This window comes from Ascaphus truei, chromosome 14 (assembly GCF_040206685.1).
Source record: "Ascaphus truei isolate aAscTru1 chromosome 14, aAscTru1.hap1, whole genome shotgun sequence".
In the NCBI taxonomy this organism is placed as follows: Eukaryota; Metazoa; Chordata; class Amphibia; order Anura; family Ascaphidae; genus Ascaphus; species Ascaphus truei.
The window spans coordinates 30,925,773-30,945,445 of NC_134496.1; the positions used below are offsets into that span (position 1 = coordinate 30,925,773).

Here is a 19,673-nt window from a genome sequence, read left to right on the forward strand (position 1 = left end):
AATGCTATGACACTTCAACCTTACCTAACTGTTGGGTTACACCCATCCACACCCTGTAAAAGTCTGAATGGCAGTAACACCAAGTTTTGGTATGACTCAATTAACGTAACGTTAAGTCACCACGTTAACCTTAACAGACGATGTTAGGGTAAACTCCTATAATTATCAGTAATGTCCATTATAATTCACGCTATGGTCTTTATGGGAGACTTAACGGAACTTAGTCGATCTGGAACCTAATGTGTCACGCTCCACCAGTTACGGGCTCCTGTACTCATAAAGGGTTACAAGTGTTTTCGGGATGCGTTTTACGCAGAAGACAAATCGTGTACCATAGAAAGCCAGGGCAGAGCAAAGTGTTTGACATAATCACAAAGAATCAATTTCATTAAATGTTTCTGAGTGGATATGTACAGTACACATATATAAAAAATAAAAAAATAAATTAAATTGCGGAATGCAGCATGATAGCTGAGGTTTAATGTACTCTGGGTAGCCAGAGGAAAATTAGTTGGAGCACGCCATAACAGGCTATTAATATATGCTGCAGGAGAGGATGTACTATAGGCTCAAGTCTAGATCATTAAGAAGCAGAAACGGAGAATGTGCAGGGAAGGATATGCTGTTTACTAAATCTGCAAAACAAATGTTGGAGGGAGTTGGTCGTATTTATGTAGAAAATAAAGTGCTGCAAATGGCCTTTTGGCGCAAAATTAGCGCACGGAAAACTCAACTTCTATATAGTAACCTGAAACTTCTCCATCTGCACCAGCAATGGATAGCGCTGGGCGTACATAAGTAAAAAAGAATGTTTCTGTGTGCTTAAAAATAAAGGAGAAAGTGCATCAACGTCGTCCATCAAGTTTAACTTGGTGTAAATCCCCCAAAGACTGTTAGTTGTGTTAGCACAGAATTAAGTTGCTATACCATATGTATCAACCCCAAAAATGTATTTGACACGGATGTTTCATTATACAGGTTAACAAATGTATTTTTTCACACTATGGCTATTACAAGATAATACTAATAATTTACATTTACTAACACTAGTTCTAAATAAAAAATACACATCATTCAGTTTTAATTGAAATTGTATGAATCAGGTATTCAACATGGCAGGATGCGTCAAAAGTCATTTCAAACAACAAATCTTCTTTCATACAATGCAGGTTTTCATTAGTTTTTAGCACTGAAAGTTTGACGTACAAGAACCTGTAAAATAACTTCTTAGAGATAGTATACAGTATACATGCCCCATAGAATTTGGCTACAGGTTAGAACCACTTGGCCCACCTAGTCTGCCTATCTACCCATGCACTATGAAACCTCAGCCCCTATCTGATCTTTGACTTTCTTTCATGTTTATTGTAACCTTGTGTCTATCCCAAGCAGGTTGGAATTCCTTTACTGTATTCGTCTCTACCACCTCTGTTGGTAGATTATTTGACAGATCCACCACTCATTCAGAGAAGTACTTCCTCACATTGCCCCTGAGCCTCCCACCCCACAACTTCAGAGCCCGACCTCTCTTTCTCTGAAATATGCTTCCCTCCTTGTTGAAACACTTTATATACAGTATTTGAAAGTTTAGAGATGTTCCCATTTGTCGTTGATGCTCACGTATCAGGTGAAATGTGCAGGGATTTCGTTTCACAAACAATTTAGCAAAAAAACCGTCACGCTTCACAAAAAGTGTCTGGCAAGGATTAAAAGTCAGTGAGGCCATTTCTATACTGCCATTTATGCAAATTTTGGACAGAAAGGGTTGCATTCTGGCAAAATGTGGCAACATTTTGGTGAAATTGGCCAGAATTCCAGCAAAAGTTCAGAGACAAAAAGTGAAATTACTTAGTAACCTCCTGGATCATTGTGACATAGATGTCAAGGAAGAAAGTTGACATTTTAATGAAGGGTTGGCACTTTCAGTGGTGTTTTGGTTTTTCTGGAACTCAATTGGTTTGGGTTTTTTAAAAACATATGGAAAAAAACTAAATTAATAAAAATAATAATTTTGTCACACTTTTTGGAAACGTTCATATCTTGTTTTCGTTCACAAACTCAAAAGTTCTACTAGTTTCTTAACAACAACATCAGCAAACAAAACAAATCCACGTATGAGCCTTTCTCAGTCTTTGACTCAAATTTTGCTCAGAATCGAAAGTTTGTTCAGAAGGTCAACTCAAACCCGCAAATCTGCAGACCTTCAGACATGTATGCAGCGATGTACGCTGGGTATTATTAACCGAAGAGACAGGAAAAAGTATGAATGGGTTTAGAACTAAACAAATGTGATGTGACATCATCACAAGGGTAAAGAAATTAAAATGGCAGTGGGACGGACATATTGCCAGATGAATGACCATCGTCGGACAAAGATGGTACTCAGCTGGATTCCAAGGGAAATCAAAAGACCAAGACAATGACCAAAAGTAAGATAGGAGGATGAAATCAACTAATTTGTTGGAGCAACGAGGAGAAGAGATGCTGGCAACCGCAGTACCTGGAAAATCATTGGAGAGGCCTTCATCCAGCAGTGGATGATCGACATGGGCTGAAGATGATGATGATGATATATATATAATTTGTATTTAGTGTCACACTAAATACAATTTTTTTTTGACAAACTTGTGGAGTGCTGCCTCTGATATTCGCTCAAACGGTATCGTATTTCTTATTTGCTTTATACAGGATTTGCACCCACCTTTATATACCTGACGGAGTGCCTTGTTCTCATTTATTCACTATATATATATATATATATATATGTATATATATATATATATATATATATATATATATATATAAAGACTTTTCAGTATATATCTATTGCAGTTAAATCCCAGGTGAGAACTAGCGGCATTCTGCATGGTGTTAGAAGCAGGGAGACGTGGAAGAAAGCCAAATAAAATCTCTCTCATTCTCTACAGTCTTTCTTTTATTTTTTTTTCTCTATTCCTTCCCCCTTCTCCCTCTTCCCCCGGCCAGAGTTCATTATTTTTCTTTCTTGTCACTCTGTGTGATAGGTTGGACAGAAGTGCACAGAAAGAAGCATCAGAAGGCCTTAATCTGCTCTTTAATGCCTGACTTCAGAGGCACCATTTATCTTGCTAGTGCAGCAGGGTCTCGAGCAATTTTATCTCTAATAATATATTGATGGATTAAAAGGGTCAGACGAGAGACCGAGCTAGAAAAATTGCTTATTGACATCAAAATACAGTGCCCTCAACCTGATAAACATAGAGGGGGGGCTTGTATGTCCTTTCTGTGTTTTGACGCTTCTGTTAAACAAAATAATAAAACAAATACATCCCTTATTTTACAGGTTGGACACAATGTTTTTCCATCCAAAGAGAAAGGAACAATGTCTGGGATGTGTGTGTATGTGTGTGCGTGTGTGTGTGTGTATACTGCACCGACACACTTTATTCGAGCAAATACCCGGTATGTACCTGGCAGATACCTGGAATGAGCCACTACTAACCTCTGACAAGCCCCGTTGCATTTGCCTTCCCAGCCTGGGTTCATGCCTGGCTGATGGGCGGCTGATCTGTTAAATGATAATGATTAGGATTTAATAGGCTGCAATGCTTCGCGTGTCTACCAGATGGCATAAATTCATGAATTGTAATGCAGTTTATATATATATACTGTGCAGTATTGCAGCCAGCGGGAATAAAATGCTTCAATCCCTGCTTGGAAAATAACTCAATGTACTCGGGCAGAAAACAGTCACAAACCTCAATACACCCGGGTATACCCGAATTCGTGGGACTAGCCAAGCTCGAATAAAGTGTGTCGCCAGTGTATATATATATATATATATATATATATATATATATATATATATATCTATCTATATATATATATCTATATATATATAGATATATATATATATAGATATATATATATATATATATATATATATATATATATAAATATATAATCTTTACACTTAGCTGACCTGCCCTGGAGCTTGAAATAAAGGATGTAAAATTCTGGATAATTCCTCTTGTAATATAGTCAGCATGCTCTTATATAATAGGGCTTCCGCAGCAAGATGCCTTGTGGATATAATTCCTTCCGAATGGACTTTCTGTTCATTTGAACAGCTGGTCCTTAGAACTTGATAGGGCTTAATGGGCCAGGTTCACTAAATGGTGTGGTCTTGCTTGGTCGCTCGTGTTAAGTAATAAGGTATTCGCTAAATCAAAACAAAGTCGCACTAAAGCAACAATCCTGACTTCTCGTTTTTATTTTTTCTTACCCTCCCCCCATTTTATTTTTTACAGGGTGTCCTTCGGACCTGAGCTGTGCTATTTTTAGCTCCAGGGACTCTCCGGGTTTCCGAGATGCTTACCAGTGAAGGTAAGTTATAACTCTGTAAAACACAAGTACATTGAGATTCATTACTAATTCCCCTGGCTTCTGCTTCACCTGGAACAGCACAAACCTGTCCATTGTGTCAATAAGAAGCGGGCGAAAATACAACAGTATTATTAACAGGGGGTGGAAGGTCTATTATTTGAGAAATGGCTATCCAAATTACGATTCTTTTCCCTGGAAAATAGATGTCTAAGAGGGGATATGGTTATTATATTCAAATATATCTAGGGTCAATACAAGGAACTTTCAAGGGAACTTTTCCTCCCAAGGACAGTACAAATGACATGGGGTCATCCCTGGAGATTGGAAGAAAGGAGATTTCACTAGCAGCAAAGGAAATGGATCATTACAGTAGGGAAATAAGTATCCTTAAAGAGTAGTGGGACTGTGTTCGATTGCAAGAATTGCTAAACGTATTCAGTATCTTCTTGTCACTTGGATCCTATTTTAGAAAGGTGTTTACAATATCTATGTTGCACGAGGACAGAGCGAGAGAGGTTTTTATTTTGTCACTACCATTTTGTAAATTGTATGCCTTTGTAAGGGTACCGATTATTCTAAATAACACAATACCAACACCCATCGTGACCCTCTAAACTGCATTAATAAGGGTGCAGACCCACTTACAACCACAAGGAAAAAACGGCAGAGACATTTTTAAGAGATTAAGGCCCAGATTCCCTAAAGCGCACACTTTCCCGTTGAAATGCACAACAGTTAAGCCCTGCTAAAGTTTAGCTGCATTCACAGGTCCCATATTTACTCGGCTATTCCATAAAACGAACTATTCACTTGAATAGGTTGCAAGGTCTCTGGTGGAATAGCACTGCTTAGCCAAGATGGGCCCTGAATCTTCTTGTTCTTTTACAAACGTAAACTCTACGCATTTTTTTTTAAATTCTTTTTTTTTTTTATTGGCAGCAAATGTTTGTTTTTTTTAAAGAAGACAAGTCCATGATTTTTAAGGCATTGCGTATGCGACGTGGAACTGCCTTAGAGTCACAATAATTCATTTGCAATCAGTAATAATTGACTTTTCCCACAAAATTAGCATTACCCCTAACTTGTTCCACGTCTCTCCTTCCATTTCCCCTTTCACGTTCCCTGCTTCCTCTACCGCTTCTTTCCACATTTTTAATTGAAGTAGTTTACATTCATATTGGCATGTTCTCTGCCTCACTTACAGTTCCTTTCCAAATATACAGTAATTCCTTCCTACGCTATGTCTTTCCCTCCCACTATTTCCGTCTCTCTCCATTCCCCTCTCTCCCTGCTCGCACCCTCTTTCCGATTTTGACATCTCCGGGGTTTTGTTTTCCCTCCTCCCTTTGCCGTTTTTTTTTTCCATTCCTGCGGTTTCTGGCAGAGGTGATAACTGTCCGTAAATAGGATTAGCATTGATTCCTTTAGCAAGAACAGAGATGATGCTGTCTCCTTCATTTACTGAACTGGCAGCTTTGAAATCCAAAAAAAGGGAGAGAGAGAGGAGAAATCTGATGAAAGAGAAAAAAATAAATAATAATAATAATATACAAAAGAACGGCTTTATAAATGTAGGCCCTCTGTGAATCAAAAAAATATATATATTTCTTTAGTTATTTATGTGGTCTCAGCGAGATAAAGGATCAAGGGAGGTTTTGCTTCTGTTCTGAGCATCAAGAAAAGGCTCTAACTCCTTTCTTTTTCTTTCTTTTTTTTTTTATTTTGTTTGTTCTTAATACATTTAGCTTTTCTGGTCGCGACATATTTTTACAGGCTAATCTTACACATTCGCTATTGTGTGCCCGACGCGTTTTTAACCTTGAAATGTTGCAAAGGCAGAGCCAAAGAAAGGGGACCCAGTGAGAGGAGGGAGAGAGGGGAGGCGTGTGAATAAAGGGATAGCGTAAGCTCCATTGAGCCATTTTGGAGGGCTGAAATAATATCGGCACTTCCTCAGTTTTGGGTGTTCCTAGAGGCTTCTTGTCACACCCACAAGTTAGGTATGTCCAATAAACCAACAGTTAATATTTTAACCCCCGTAGTGCATGAAGGGTCCTGAAGTGCCTGCACGTCTCCCACAGGTCATCAAACCTGCTTCATTCACCATATTCATTCAGAGGTTAAGCTGCAGATTAGGATTCTGGGTAATTACATCAATGTGCAGACTGGGCTTTTAGCTTTCTATATATTTTGTATGTGGATGCCATAGAGCTTCCACCTGCAACATTACACAGTGTGCACCGTTAGCCTGGGACACAGAAGTGCAGAATCAGTAGATTCGCTCAGAGACAGCTATTGGGACTCAATCAGTTTGACAAAAAGTTATGGGAGTGACAACATTTATACCCTCCCCAAGTTTTTTTGGATAATGCAATGGGGCAAATTATTATCTTTGCTTCCGTTTTTCTCCCAAATAACTTTAATACATAGACGTCAGTCCCTTTTAAGGGGTACAAAAACGTTGGAGAGCTTACAAATACATTTGTAGTTTTTTCTCTTGGCGTCTCCCTGTGAACGTAGACAAAACCACCCTCCCTTCCTTCTTCTCCATCACTCTTCTCACTTATAATGTGTTTTTCTAATGGCAACCGAGCACACAGTGCGAACGGGGAACGTCACAGCTCTTATTCTTACTCTTAAAGACTCCCACACACTATAACAAATAGATAAAGGGGTGAGGAAGAGGACACATATATTTTGCAAAAATGTGTTGAATATTCAATGCGTGCCGGGAGAGTGTGTACAGTAACCCTAATGCTGCAAGGAAACACTCACGTGTAATTTAATATTGTTTCAGTCCGTCAACCTCGGGGTTAAATAAATGCAGCCGCGGAAAAGGCATCAAGAAGGACGGTTTTACTTGTTTACGTTTTAGCAGGGAAAAAATGATCCCTGCATTAAATATTGAACAGGAAAAGTTGAATTGGGATTCTTTAGGTTAATGGAATTTCTGAGTACAAAAGGGGGGAAAATTTCATGGCATCTTCTTCACGGATTCCACAGGCGTTTGTGATCTCACAAGGGATGTTTTGTAACGTAACCCCCTTCTCAGCCATTGTGTGTTACTTGCCCCTTCGGCAAGCTAGGGGTTAACAGACCCGGTGTGTCTTCAACCTCCCTCTCTGCAAATACATTGCTCTGGATTATCTGACTTTTTTTGAATTTTTTTTTTTTTAAATGCATCGTCCTTCCTGTTTATCTGTTTGGCATTGCAATTATTTCACAAGTGTAAGGAAGTGTTTATGTCAAGAACAACAGTCTTATCACAAGAGATAACGGTTGTATGAATTCTCTCTGAGCACCTGGTGGCCAGGAAGGTGTGAAACGTCTAAGGGGTATTTAAAAATACCGATATATGTGGACTACATTTTTGAAGGATTTTTTTGCAAATGATTTTTCTCAGAAACATGGAACAATGGGAATTATGTGATCGGAATGGTAAAAAAAAAAAGTTAAATCAATTTAATTTTGCTATTTTGGGCGGGGGGGGGGCACTGTGCGTTACAAGGCAAGAATGATCAATGATTAAATAATAAATAAGTCGAGAATTTGTTATGAAATTCCAGATGGGGTCAGCTGTCCCTGTCTTACCTCCCATAAAATAACCCCCTCGTTCCCTACCCTTCCCCTCTCCCTGTATCTTCACTCCTATATTCCAGCGTTTTCTCTCTCGTCGTTCTTTATGTGAACATCAAGCAAAGCAGTTTGTGAGTTTAGATAAAGAAATGGCAGAAAGGGAGATTTAAAAAAAAAAAAAAAGTGAAAGAATTTAATCAACAATTCTCAGGTGATGGACCCCAAAAACAGTCCTAATTAGGGACCCTAAAAAAAGATAGCAGAAGCAGTATATCTCCGTTAATGTTCAGAATAAATCACATTCCACCACTGCTTTCCTATGTTCAAACTTTGGATTCATTACACTATAGTGTATTATTTCAAAAGTAATGTTCACAATTTATGACCTAGCATCATGATATCCGTATGGAGCCACCGCGGAGCACCATTCTGATGGAAATGAGATTGCTTTTACCCCCTCCACCTCTCCCCCCCTCCCGGGTTACCAAACATAGTATGTGGCGGCTGTAACATGACCACGGGCTGTTCCATCACGTCCGAGGATCTTTAATTTTCTAGGAGAGAGACAGTAAAAGAGAATTATGAGCTGATTCATTCACCAGATCCGGCATCACAACATGCAGACAGCTGTTTGAACCAATGAAGGCACGGTCAACTGAGCATTCACCACACTAACAATGGCTGACCCCTGCTAATGCTTCCATCAGTATAGAAGTCCTGTTTGCAATTTTTTCAAGGTTGAGACACGCAGAGCTTTGCACATGGGCTTACAGCAGGGGCTCTCAACTCCAGTTCTCAACACCCCCAAACAGGTCACGTTTTCAGGATATCCCTGCTTCAGCACAGATGGCTCAGTCAAAGACTTAGTTACTGATTGAGCCACCTGTGCTGAAGCTGAGATATCCTGAAAACCTAACCTGTTGGAGGCTGTTGAGGACTGGAGTTGAGAACCTCTAGGTTTACAATATACAGAGTAATCAACCCTCACTCAATTTGAGCACGTCTCCCTGGTTTGGTGTCAACCTCGTGGATTTTTGGAAGTGAAACCAGCCATTTTCGGCATTTACATTTTTTGGGGTCTAGAACCCCCGGATATTGCTAAGATTGGAGGTTGATATCTCTGTGTATATAGGAGTGACAGCTGCCCCCTTCCATAAAAATGTGCATGTGCGCCTATTTCCATATAAACATCTATGAGCTAAGTCCACAAGGCTCCGTCAGGGCTCACAACGTGACGTTACCTAAGACAGGAATGGGCCTTACAGTCTGTTTCCTGAGGTTAACGCGTATCCTCAAACCTAATAATTTGCTAACGCCAAAATGCATCTCTTTAGCAGACACTTAACTGTACGTTATTGTAGCATAACGTTGTAATCTACCATTAACGTGACATTAAATATGTCTTCGTGTTGCTCCGATCCAGACACTGAAATAGGTCTTTAGCTCAACTTGAGAAAGAGAGGAGAGGTAAATAATGCCACGAAATAACTGTGTGTTAGGTAACTTCTGCCTAACTGTGGTGTTACCCGCATCCACACCCTGTAAAAGCCCTACTTGAGGGTCTGGCTAGGAGTATCACCAAGTTTAGGTATGACCATACTCAGGAGCGCTCAACTCCAGTCCCCAAGCCCCACCCCAACAGGTCAGGTTTTCAGGATACCTTGAGAAAGCGCTTTGTGAAACGTTGGTAGGGCTCTCCATTGCCCTGTTTTTCCATGACCAATAAATAATCTTTTTATGGGATACGTACCCCCCTTTCTACTTTTTTGATACTGTACCTACAGTAGTGCTGTTCCAGGTTTTCTCCTTCTCTACTATCCTAGCTTCAGCAGAGGTGGCTCAATCTGTCCATGCTTCAGCACAGGTGGCTCAGTCTTTGACTGAGCTCCTGATTGAGCCTCCGGTGCTGTTGGGGGGCGGGGGGAGGGCTTCAGGACAGGAATTGAGCACCCCTGATCTGACTAACGTAACGTTAAGTTAACGATAACACCTCATTTGCATATCATTTGCATGTCATTATCACTAACATCTGTTCTAGTTAATGCTGTGCTCTTTATGGGAGACAATATGGTTTAATGTTAGGTTTTTGGCTTTTTAAGATACACTGTTAGTCTTCACGTGACATTAAGTTTGGTTAACGCAGGGGTGGACAACACCACTCCTAAAGGGCCAGCAACAGGTCAGGTTTTAAGGATATCCCTGCTTCAGCACAGGTTGTTCAATCAGTCCCTGCTTCAGTACAGGTGCCTCAATCAGTACCTGCTTCAGTATAGGTGGCTCAATCAGAGGCTCAGTCTTCGACAAATCTGCAGATCGTCACTAAGGTAATGAAGATCATGACGCGGGACATTTAAACTTACAGGAGATACCGGCACCCCATACACAGGTCTGTACTCAAGAAGCAGGGGGTACCCAGACCTGAAAGTAATGCAACACGTTGGTGGAGTGCTATCACTGGCGTTTTGGTTTTAGTTCTAAAATAAAGTTCGTGTTTTGGAGTCGCCAAACCTCAATTTGTTTTGGTTTTGGTTGTGGCTTTGTAATTTTCAACAATAAAAATTCAGTTGCATTTATTTCAAGCTTCGAATTTTTTTGAAAAAAATGTAGATTTTTTTTTCACTTAAATTTTTTTTAAATGAATAAAAAAGTTCTAAAGTTTAACCCGGAGCTTGAATCGAACGTCGAATTCTTGAACTGCTAGACTTGAAATGTGAGTTGAACACTGAATCCACAATCATGCCCGTCCTAAGTAAAAAGAAATACATTTTCATTTTCTTTGACTAATTCTAATCTTATCTAGTAATCACTGTTCTTTCTTTTTATCTATTTGGCTATTGGTGTCAGGCAGCGTAATCAGTATAATGAAATTGAAAACGACTGAATCAACCCTTTATTTACACATCCAACAGTTTAGAACAGTCTTGTCACAGAAGAGATTAGATAAAGATTGTCACCCCCACGCCTCTCTCTCTCCGCCCCCCTCCCGCCCCAAGTCATTTTGGTTCTATTGAAACCTAAAAGCAATTTATTTAAAATACCTAGTTAACCTGAACATGTCGCTATCATCATTAGCACACTTTGGTCCTAGTAGGGACTGACCCCATTAAACATATCACTGTCATTGGTACACTCTGGTCCTAGGAGGGACTGACCCCTTAAACATGTCACTGTCATTAGTACATGTTGGTCCTAAGAGGGACAGACCCCTTAAACATATCACTGCCATTAGTACACGTTGGTCCTAGGAGGGACTGACCCCTTCAATCTGACCCAGATAACTGCAAGGCTGTGGGAGGCAGTTCTCTCACAGAGTAGAATACAAGATAAATAGAGGGAGATAATCTGTGTTTACACGAAGCCCCCCAGGGTACCACTGAATAAAGCTGATGAAGCGAATCTTTGCAACAGGTGGAGGCAGCTGGTTCTGTTCAATCTGTAGCATGCAATACTGTACATTTCAACCCTTTCACTGCGAGTACACTGTGTGTACATACATGTGTGTCTGTGTGTCTGTGTGTGATAGATAGATACTGTAGATAGATAGATAGAGATATACCGTATATAGAGATAGATAGATTGATAGAGACACAGACAGATAGACAGATTGATTAATAGCGAGATACACAGGTAGATAGAGAGATAATAGATAGATATATAATAGATGAATAGATAGAGGGATAGATAGATACACGTAAAAAAAAACGCAATGATTTTGTGTTTCCCACTCCCTTTCGGACCCCCTATTCTGTCCCCTCTTTACCTGCCACTATATTTAGCCCCACACTACCAAGATGGCATATATAAAGATTCAATAGCAATCTGATCTCGCCTTCCCTGTCCTCTTTAACTCCTCTTTTTTTATTTATTTTTTTATGTAGACATTCAACACTAGCTCGGTGTGTTTAATTTAAAAAGGAGTTAAGCAGTCGCATGCTAGCAGGCCACAGGCTGCAAATCTCAGCTTTATTGAGGCAGTAAAATTCTGCATCGGATTAGAAGTGATCCCGGTCTGAAATTTATGGGAACTTTTAATGGCGTTATAATAATATTCCCCCCACCGCGGCTCCCTCTCACTACATCGTATTCTCCAGCAGTACGGGTAGATGAGATTTGTGCAGGGACGGTATTAACGGCGTGGAGGGTTTGTGGAATAAACCTGTGGTGGTTTCCCAAAGATGCTGCCCGCCCTGTGTAAGGGGAGACTCTCTTGTGTCCGGGGGATCAATCATTCTTTAGGAGTGCTGGTGTTTTTATGTTTTATCTGCTGGATGGGAACGTAAAACTGATGAGATAGGATAGAGGTGGGGATCAACGAGAAATGTGAGAAGGAGGTTTGTTATACGGTATATCACGCCGGTGGGAGAGCCCAGATGTACAGAAGAATGCAGACCGCTGAGTATGAACCCTCTACAACAACCACGCGAAAATATATTACGCCGTAGCTTTATTAATATGATAATGATCCCATTATTCTAAGTATTGCCATTTTGTATTTATAAATAATAGGAATATTTGTATTATAAATGATATGTATAATGAATACTCTTGTTAATATTATTATTGTTATAAACATCATTATTTTTCTTCTATGTATTATAATGAGACTGAAGGGCTAGGTTAGGCTACTGCCTTTGAAGTGATGGAAAATAGTTGAAACACTAGTATAAAGTCACCTTGTGACCTTGGGGAAGGTTTTTTTTTTAATCTCCCCTGGCCTCAGGTAATAGAAATATAGTGTAAGCTCCTTAGGGAAGGGACTCGTGGTTTCTGCCAAAGTCTATGTACAGTGCTAAGTACATTGTCAGCACTCTATAAATAACCCATAACTGTATCTGCATGTCTTCCATTGGGTTCCCAAAACCTGCTTCATTCACTCCATTATCACATGCCATACAGTGGTTAACCTGTAGCCAAGGATTCTGGGTAATAATGACATGTTCATGAGCATCCTAGGTGTGTCACTTTTAGCTTCCCATGCATTTTTACATGGTCTTCCTAAAGCTTCTGCCTGAAGCATTAGGCCGCGTTTATAGTAGCAGCGGCGACGAGCGCGCATGCGCACGGCACGAACAACAAACTCTTCTTATAGAGGCTGCTCATAGAGCGCGCGAGCGCGCGCACGATTCCGGAGAAGACAAAGAATTTTGTCTTTGACGCGCGACAGCCGGGTCACGTGTGCGGTTCGGCCAATGACGACGAACACCTCCGCCACGCCTGGGACCTCACTGCAGGTCATGCGCGGCATCTGTAATCGCGGCCTTACACAGCTGGTGCAGCTAAGCCTGGGACAAGGAAGTGCAGTATCAGAAAACCCCGCTCAGAGATAGCTTGTCATCATTATAGGCCTAGTGACTGACTCAGTGCTATGAAGTTGGTAAAGTTAAGTAGGGAAGAAAGTGATTTATGGCGAATCATTATTTGGCAGCGAAAAAGAGAAAGGTAAAAAAAAAAGAGAGGGAAGGTTTTACAAGACATAACGGAGGAGAGGGGAGTGACAATGTCTTTAGGGGGTTAGAGAACAGCTAATCAAGTAAAATGAAGAAGGAATTAGACTCATTAAGTCTCCTGTGTAGTGACCTATTTAGCTACAAAAATATGATTGTTGGTGCCAGGCTTAAGTTTACAATCTATTTTTAATTAGCAATTTTGTCATCTGTGACCACAACAGGAACAGGACGGCAACGGAGATTCGAAAGAGTAGCGGGACTGTCTTTATAAAGGTGCAAGGTGATATATATTTACTATATACCTCTGGTATTGAAGTGGTTATATATTAAGGATCACCCCTCTTTCTCTCACCAAATATATACTTTAAAGGTGCAATCCCATGTAGCCAGACAGAAAACAATCCTTTTTTTTATTTAAAGAAATTTAACAGTCTAACTAGTTTTCCTAAAAAAAAATAATGTAACTGTGCTAATAGCAAATATTTGTCTGCTTTCATTTTTTCAGAAATTAATTACTAGTTGAATTTCTTAGGGGTCTCTGAATGGGGGACTTCTTGTCAGTCAAGCGTTTTCTTTACCATTAGACCTCCCTGTCCTTAGTAGGAACCCTTCAACATGTCACTGCCATTAGTACACTTTGGTCCAAGGAGGGGCTGAAAATTACTCAATGAATAGGAGGAGTATTGTGGGTTAAAAAACGAGATTGACGTAAACAAAATGTTTTTAGATACTGTAGATTGTATGTTTATATCATGTTGTTTCTCAGGATCGAACTGGCGAATCTCTCTTTCTACCGGCAAAGGTTCACCCCCAAGTTCTCTCCTTTCATCTCTATTCATTTTATTATTATTATTATTATTATCGTTTATTTATAAAGCGCCAACATATTCGTCCTTGCTGTACAACGCGGGTACAGAGTAATATAACTGACATAAAGAGAATGACATACCAATAAGAACCAAGCACCACGCACAGATACAGAAGGTAATGATGGCCATGGTCCTGAGAGCTTACAATCTAGCGGGAATAAGGGGCAACGTGGAAACAAACGGTAAAGTGGCTGCTCATTGTGCGACGGAGTATACAGCAGGATGGAGTATGGTCCAGCCGCACAGCTGATCCCATTTCGGTTTAAAAATAAATAATAATTTTTGCGTAAAAAAGATTGAAGCCATATGAAAAACATATTACAAAATATTTCTTCTCGTCAATTTAAGTAGAAACATAGAATTTTCCGGCAGATAAGAACCACATGGCCCACCTCGTCTGCCCATTTTGTTATCTGTTGTAAAACCTCCGAGCCTGTTTGCTACTCATCCTTTGGTGTATTTCATATTTAGGATAGCCTTAGTCTATCTCAAGCATTTGTTTTAAACTATCTCACTGTATTAGTCTCTACAACCTCTGCTGAGAATCTATTCCATGAATCCACCCCCCTTTCTGTGAGGTTTTCCTCACATACTGTATCACCTTAACCTCCCACCAACCAGCTGCAGAGCGCGGCCTCTTGTTCTAGCACGTCTCTTTCCATGGACTATGCTTCCCTCCTGCACTCTGTCGAAACCCTTGATATAATTGAAAGGTTCTATTATATTCACCCGCTCTCTTCTGTCTTCCAAGCTGTATACATCAAGGTCATTTAGTTTTAACACATTTGATGGTGTAGACCAGGGGTTGCCAATCCCAGTCCGCAAGAGCTACCAATAGGTCAGGTTTTTTTTCAAAAGACTGAGCCACCTGTGCTAAAGCAGGGATATCCTGAAAACCTGACCTGTTGGTACAGTAGCTCTTGAGAACTGGAGTTGGCTACTCCCGGTGTAGACCACTGGTTAACAAATCCAGTCCTCAAGAATCCCCAACAGGTCAGGTTTTAACGATATCCCTGCTTGAGCACAAGTGGCTCAGCCATTTCGACTGCACCCCCTGCGCTGAAGCTGGGGTGTCGATAAAACCTGACCTGTTCGGGTTCTTGAGGAACGGAGTTGGAAACCACTGGTGTAGACTATGCACCATGGTAATAGCCCATCTTTGAACAATACTGTATCTGATTTATTGATGTCCTTCTGGAGATACAATCACCCTCCCCCTCAAAAAATCGCATATTATATGTAATCCACAGTTTTAATTGATTTAGTACAATGTTTCCTAAATTCCTTCTTGGCTAATACATTGATAGAAATATGCACAGCATTGCCATTTACCTTTGCTACGGTTGACAAAAATAAATGAACACAATGGCAAATAATGTCAACATTGCAAAATCTCGCCTTGCATTTTTGAAAGACTTTTTTCTTAAGAATCCGTCCACGGATTGCGGATATCCGCGAAGTGTATTGGTAATAATAACATAAAAACGCGAATCGCCCTTTTTGACATTGATCCGCTGAAATTCGCGAACCAAAGGAACCGGACGATCCGCTGCGGATCCAAATTCGCCACAAATCCCTCATCTCTAGGTGTAACACCACAATTACGTAGGTTTGAAGTAATATCACGTTTTTTCCCTCTCCTCTCTCTTAACTCGAGGAAAAGCCCTAGATCAGGGTCTACTTTAGAGTATCACTTAGACATACAGCTCAACCCCGTTATAACGCGATCCGTTACAACGCGTATCCGCTTATAACGCGATGCAAGTGTGGCTCCCAATTTTTGTATTTATGAATACTTTACAACACAATTATTGGTATCGTAAATACTTCATTGTACAATGCATACAATTGTACATTATTTCTAACGCGATCCGCTTATAGTGCGATGTGATTCTTTAGACCCCAAGCACAGCGTTATAAGGGGGTTGAGCTGTAGGTGGTCACTTTATTGGAAGATAACACATTATGCCACAATAACGTGGCGCTATGCCTATGCTAATGAGGTGTATGTTAGATGTTGTTTTTGCATATAATTAGCTTTGAGAATACGCGTTAACCTCAGAACATAACGTCCATTCTTGTGTTGGGTAACGTCTCGTTATGAGCCTGGTTTTAAAGGAAAAATCGAAGCAGGGGGTCTCCGGAGCTCAACCACGTTCATTTCAACTCCAGTGACCCCCTGCTTATAGAGGTACATACCTCAGAAGGCGGTGCCGGTGTCTCACTGCAGTTTAAAGCTCCCACGTCATATGGGCCAATAGGATGATGTCGGGTGATGCTCCGAAGAACCCCCTGCTTCAATATTGTATTAAAAAAAATATAAGAAAATGAAGGGGGAAAAAAACATAGATTGTTTCTTTAACAGAGTTTTGTGAATCTGGACCAAGTTTAGACTGTAAGCTCTTCAGGACACAGACTGAATGTGCCAGCAAAATTCTATGTACAGCGCTCCAGAAATTGTCAGGGCTACAGAAGAAAAGAAAATATAATTCAATGAAAAATATTACATATCAAATTCTTTGGTTATGAAAACATGTCCCCCTTCCTTACACAGTAACCCCTATATGTTTGCAGGAATATACTGTACTGAATGCTCAAAATGACTTTAATACATTTGTTTCTGTTTATAATTGCTTCTAATTCATATTTGTAATGGAAAGAGCACGTTTGTTATGGCGAAATAATGATATACAATTACATATTACGATTACATACCAACAACAAAAAAACATTGTCATTTATTTAAATGTTGATTTGCCAACTTCCACCGACTTTCTGTGCATACCAAGAAATTGCATTACTGATAGAATTCAGTACTTTTAGGAGGGACTGACCCCTTAAACATGTGCGTCATGACATCATACATGTGACACATCATTCGGTGTGAGATTATTTTTGAGCATCAAAATAAGTTAAAAAAAACAAAAAAAAACATTTTTTACGCAAATAGAGACATTTCAGGTTAGTACAGAGGTGCACAGTGACAAGGGCAATCAAAATTGAGTTGTCAATGGGCCTATGGACCCATATGGCTTAAACCTGCCAACCGCATAAAATAGAAGCCAATTTATGCCAAAGATTTACTGCACGTGAAACGCAGAAATTCAAAACACAGCCGCAGAGCTGATGTCTCAATGCAGAATACAAGAACCACTTGAAGCTATTTAGTATAAAGGATGCAAGGCGTCAGTTAAATTGCTTCTTCTTTTTTTTTTTTTTTTTAATCCCCCCCCCCGTTCCCCCTCCCCAAACCGAAAATCTTTGAAAACTTAAAACTCTTTTAATCAACTAGAAACCATTCGTGCAGCTATAAGGCAACATGCATTGCCTGTGATAAATGCCTATCACTCATTTGCATTTGCTAACAGCTCCACTTTTAATCAGTGTTCTAATCCCTTACGATATTAATGAATTTTTTTATGGTGTTACTCCCCCTCCTCTCTCTCGCTCTCTCTTTCTCTGTATCATGTTTGCTAATTCAGAGCTGATCGGCAGTCTCTATACTGGTTTTTATGAAGGATATAATGGGCTGGTTCTGTTATCCTTGTCTCACAAATAATTAACACTACAAAAGGGACAAATGTAGCCGAAAACGAAGCCTATGAAGGCATGCGTTGGCCTCTTTCTTCTCTCTCTCTCTCTGAAGAGTCCAAGAAGAGAAGGCTTCCTGTGAAATCCAGCCACGCCAAAGTTATTTTTGTATTACCGTAGTGATAAGCATAGAGGTTCCCACCCAAAATCAACTTTGAGGTAGGCACGTCATATAAAAAAGCAGGCAATTACAAGCAAGATCCTAAATGTATCCTCCTCCCTCCCCCACCAACCACCCAAGTTTTCTTACTTGCAAGTTGCAAACAATTGTAGTTATAAGGATTGGCCGCAGTGACAAAGAGGTTCTGTGACTGCTGTTGCATCTTCTAGAATTTTTTGCTTGTCGCCCAATCCCATGTCATTGGCTTATCCCGCTCAAGTGTAGGTGTTGACATCACCGGCCTGGAATAAAAACGTAATCTGATTCTGTCAACCATGTTGTTCTATCCCAGGCTCCAGGGATTTTTTAATAACGTTCTCCCGCTATAAATAAAAATAGTATCAGTAAGGGTCAGAAGGGATCGAGGAGGCGAGAATGTAGTCAGAATTATTTTTTTAAGACTTTAAAGAAGCACTTAGCTCTCAAGCAGTTTGTAAACGACTTAGCAGTTTTAGTATCTGCCTTATTACCCTGCCAGAGGAACCAGTCAGGCATTGCTTTGCAAAGGGTTACAATCTCTGCTTGCAAAACATTTATATATGTATATAATAATATATCCACATGTAATGATATACTATATGTTGATATACTCATCTTCATGCCTCGTCGATCCATTGCAGAATGAAGGCCTCCCCAATGACCTCCCAGGTACTGCGGGTGGAAGCCTCTCTTCTCCATGTTGCTCCAACAAATTTTCTGTTTTCATCCTCCCGTCTTACTTTTGGTCATCATCTTGGTCTTTTAATATCCCTTGGAATCCAGTTGAGTGCCATGCCATCTTTCTCCAACGATGGTCATTTCTTCCTACGATGTGTTCAGCCCACGACCGTTTTAATTTCTTCACCCTTGTGATAATGTCACCGATTTGTATATCTATTCCAAAATAGAACAGGAAACTACTGGAAAGAGGAAGTATTCATACTAGAATAGTATACTTGAGTATACTATAGTGTTATGGATGAGGTAAGTGACAACCTTTGTCATCTAGAGACCTTTGGGAATATGTCTACGCTGCTAAATTTGCACAGGCTAAACAGGATCTTCCTCATTAACTATGTACTTGAATGGCTGTTACAGTATCTCTTTATTTAGAGACCATACCCCTGTGTATACTGTAGATACAAGGAGAAAGAAGATGCTTGAACAGATCATATTTAATACACCCCAATACTCCATTCTCCTGTTGATAGTCTCCCAACTGAAAAGCAGATGTTTTAAAACTTACTATCTTCGGAACCGCGGCCCAGGAGAGAGTGCTGATAAATATGGTGCCATTTTTTGCCCTAGAGTTGCACACCTTTTGCCCCAAATATTGTTTTTTTAAATATTGCTGACATTGTACACAGAATTTTTGTAGGCATATTAACATCTGGGCATTCACTGGACTTTTTCTTTCAAGGTCTGTATTTATTCTTCATGTTAACCTCCTGCACCAAAGAGCTTACAATCTAATGATGGTACCCGAAGCTCCAGGAGATACTTAGCACCACAAACAGCTTTCTTGGTGCAAAAAAAGACTTCATACAGTGCACATGATGCATAATTTGTTTATTTTAAAATATTTTTAGCACATCCCGTCATGTTGAAAACCTGATTGACACAATTTAAATTTAAACAGAATTATGTGTATTGTTCTATTTTTAACCAGTGTTTAAATATCACTTA

At 40.0% G+C, this 19,673-nt stretch overlaps 1 long non-coding RNA gene across 1 annotated transcript in view; it reads left to right on the plus strand.

The window, feature by feature from the left end:
* The window catches only part of LOC142465393 (uncharacterized), a 196,493-nt gene that overhangs the window by 115,105 nt on the left and 61,715 nt on the right, over window positions 1-19,673 (plus strand). The window contains exon 4 of the long non-coding RNA XR_012787865.1: window positions 4,290-4,365. This is a non-coding gene — a long non-coding RNA (uncharacterized LOC142465393). The remainder of the gene's footprint in view (window positions 1-4,289; window positions 4,366-19,673) is intronic.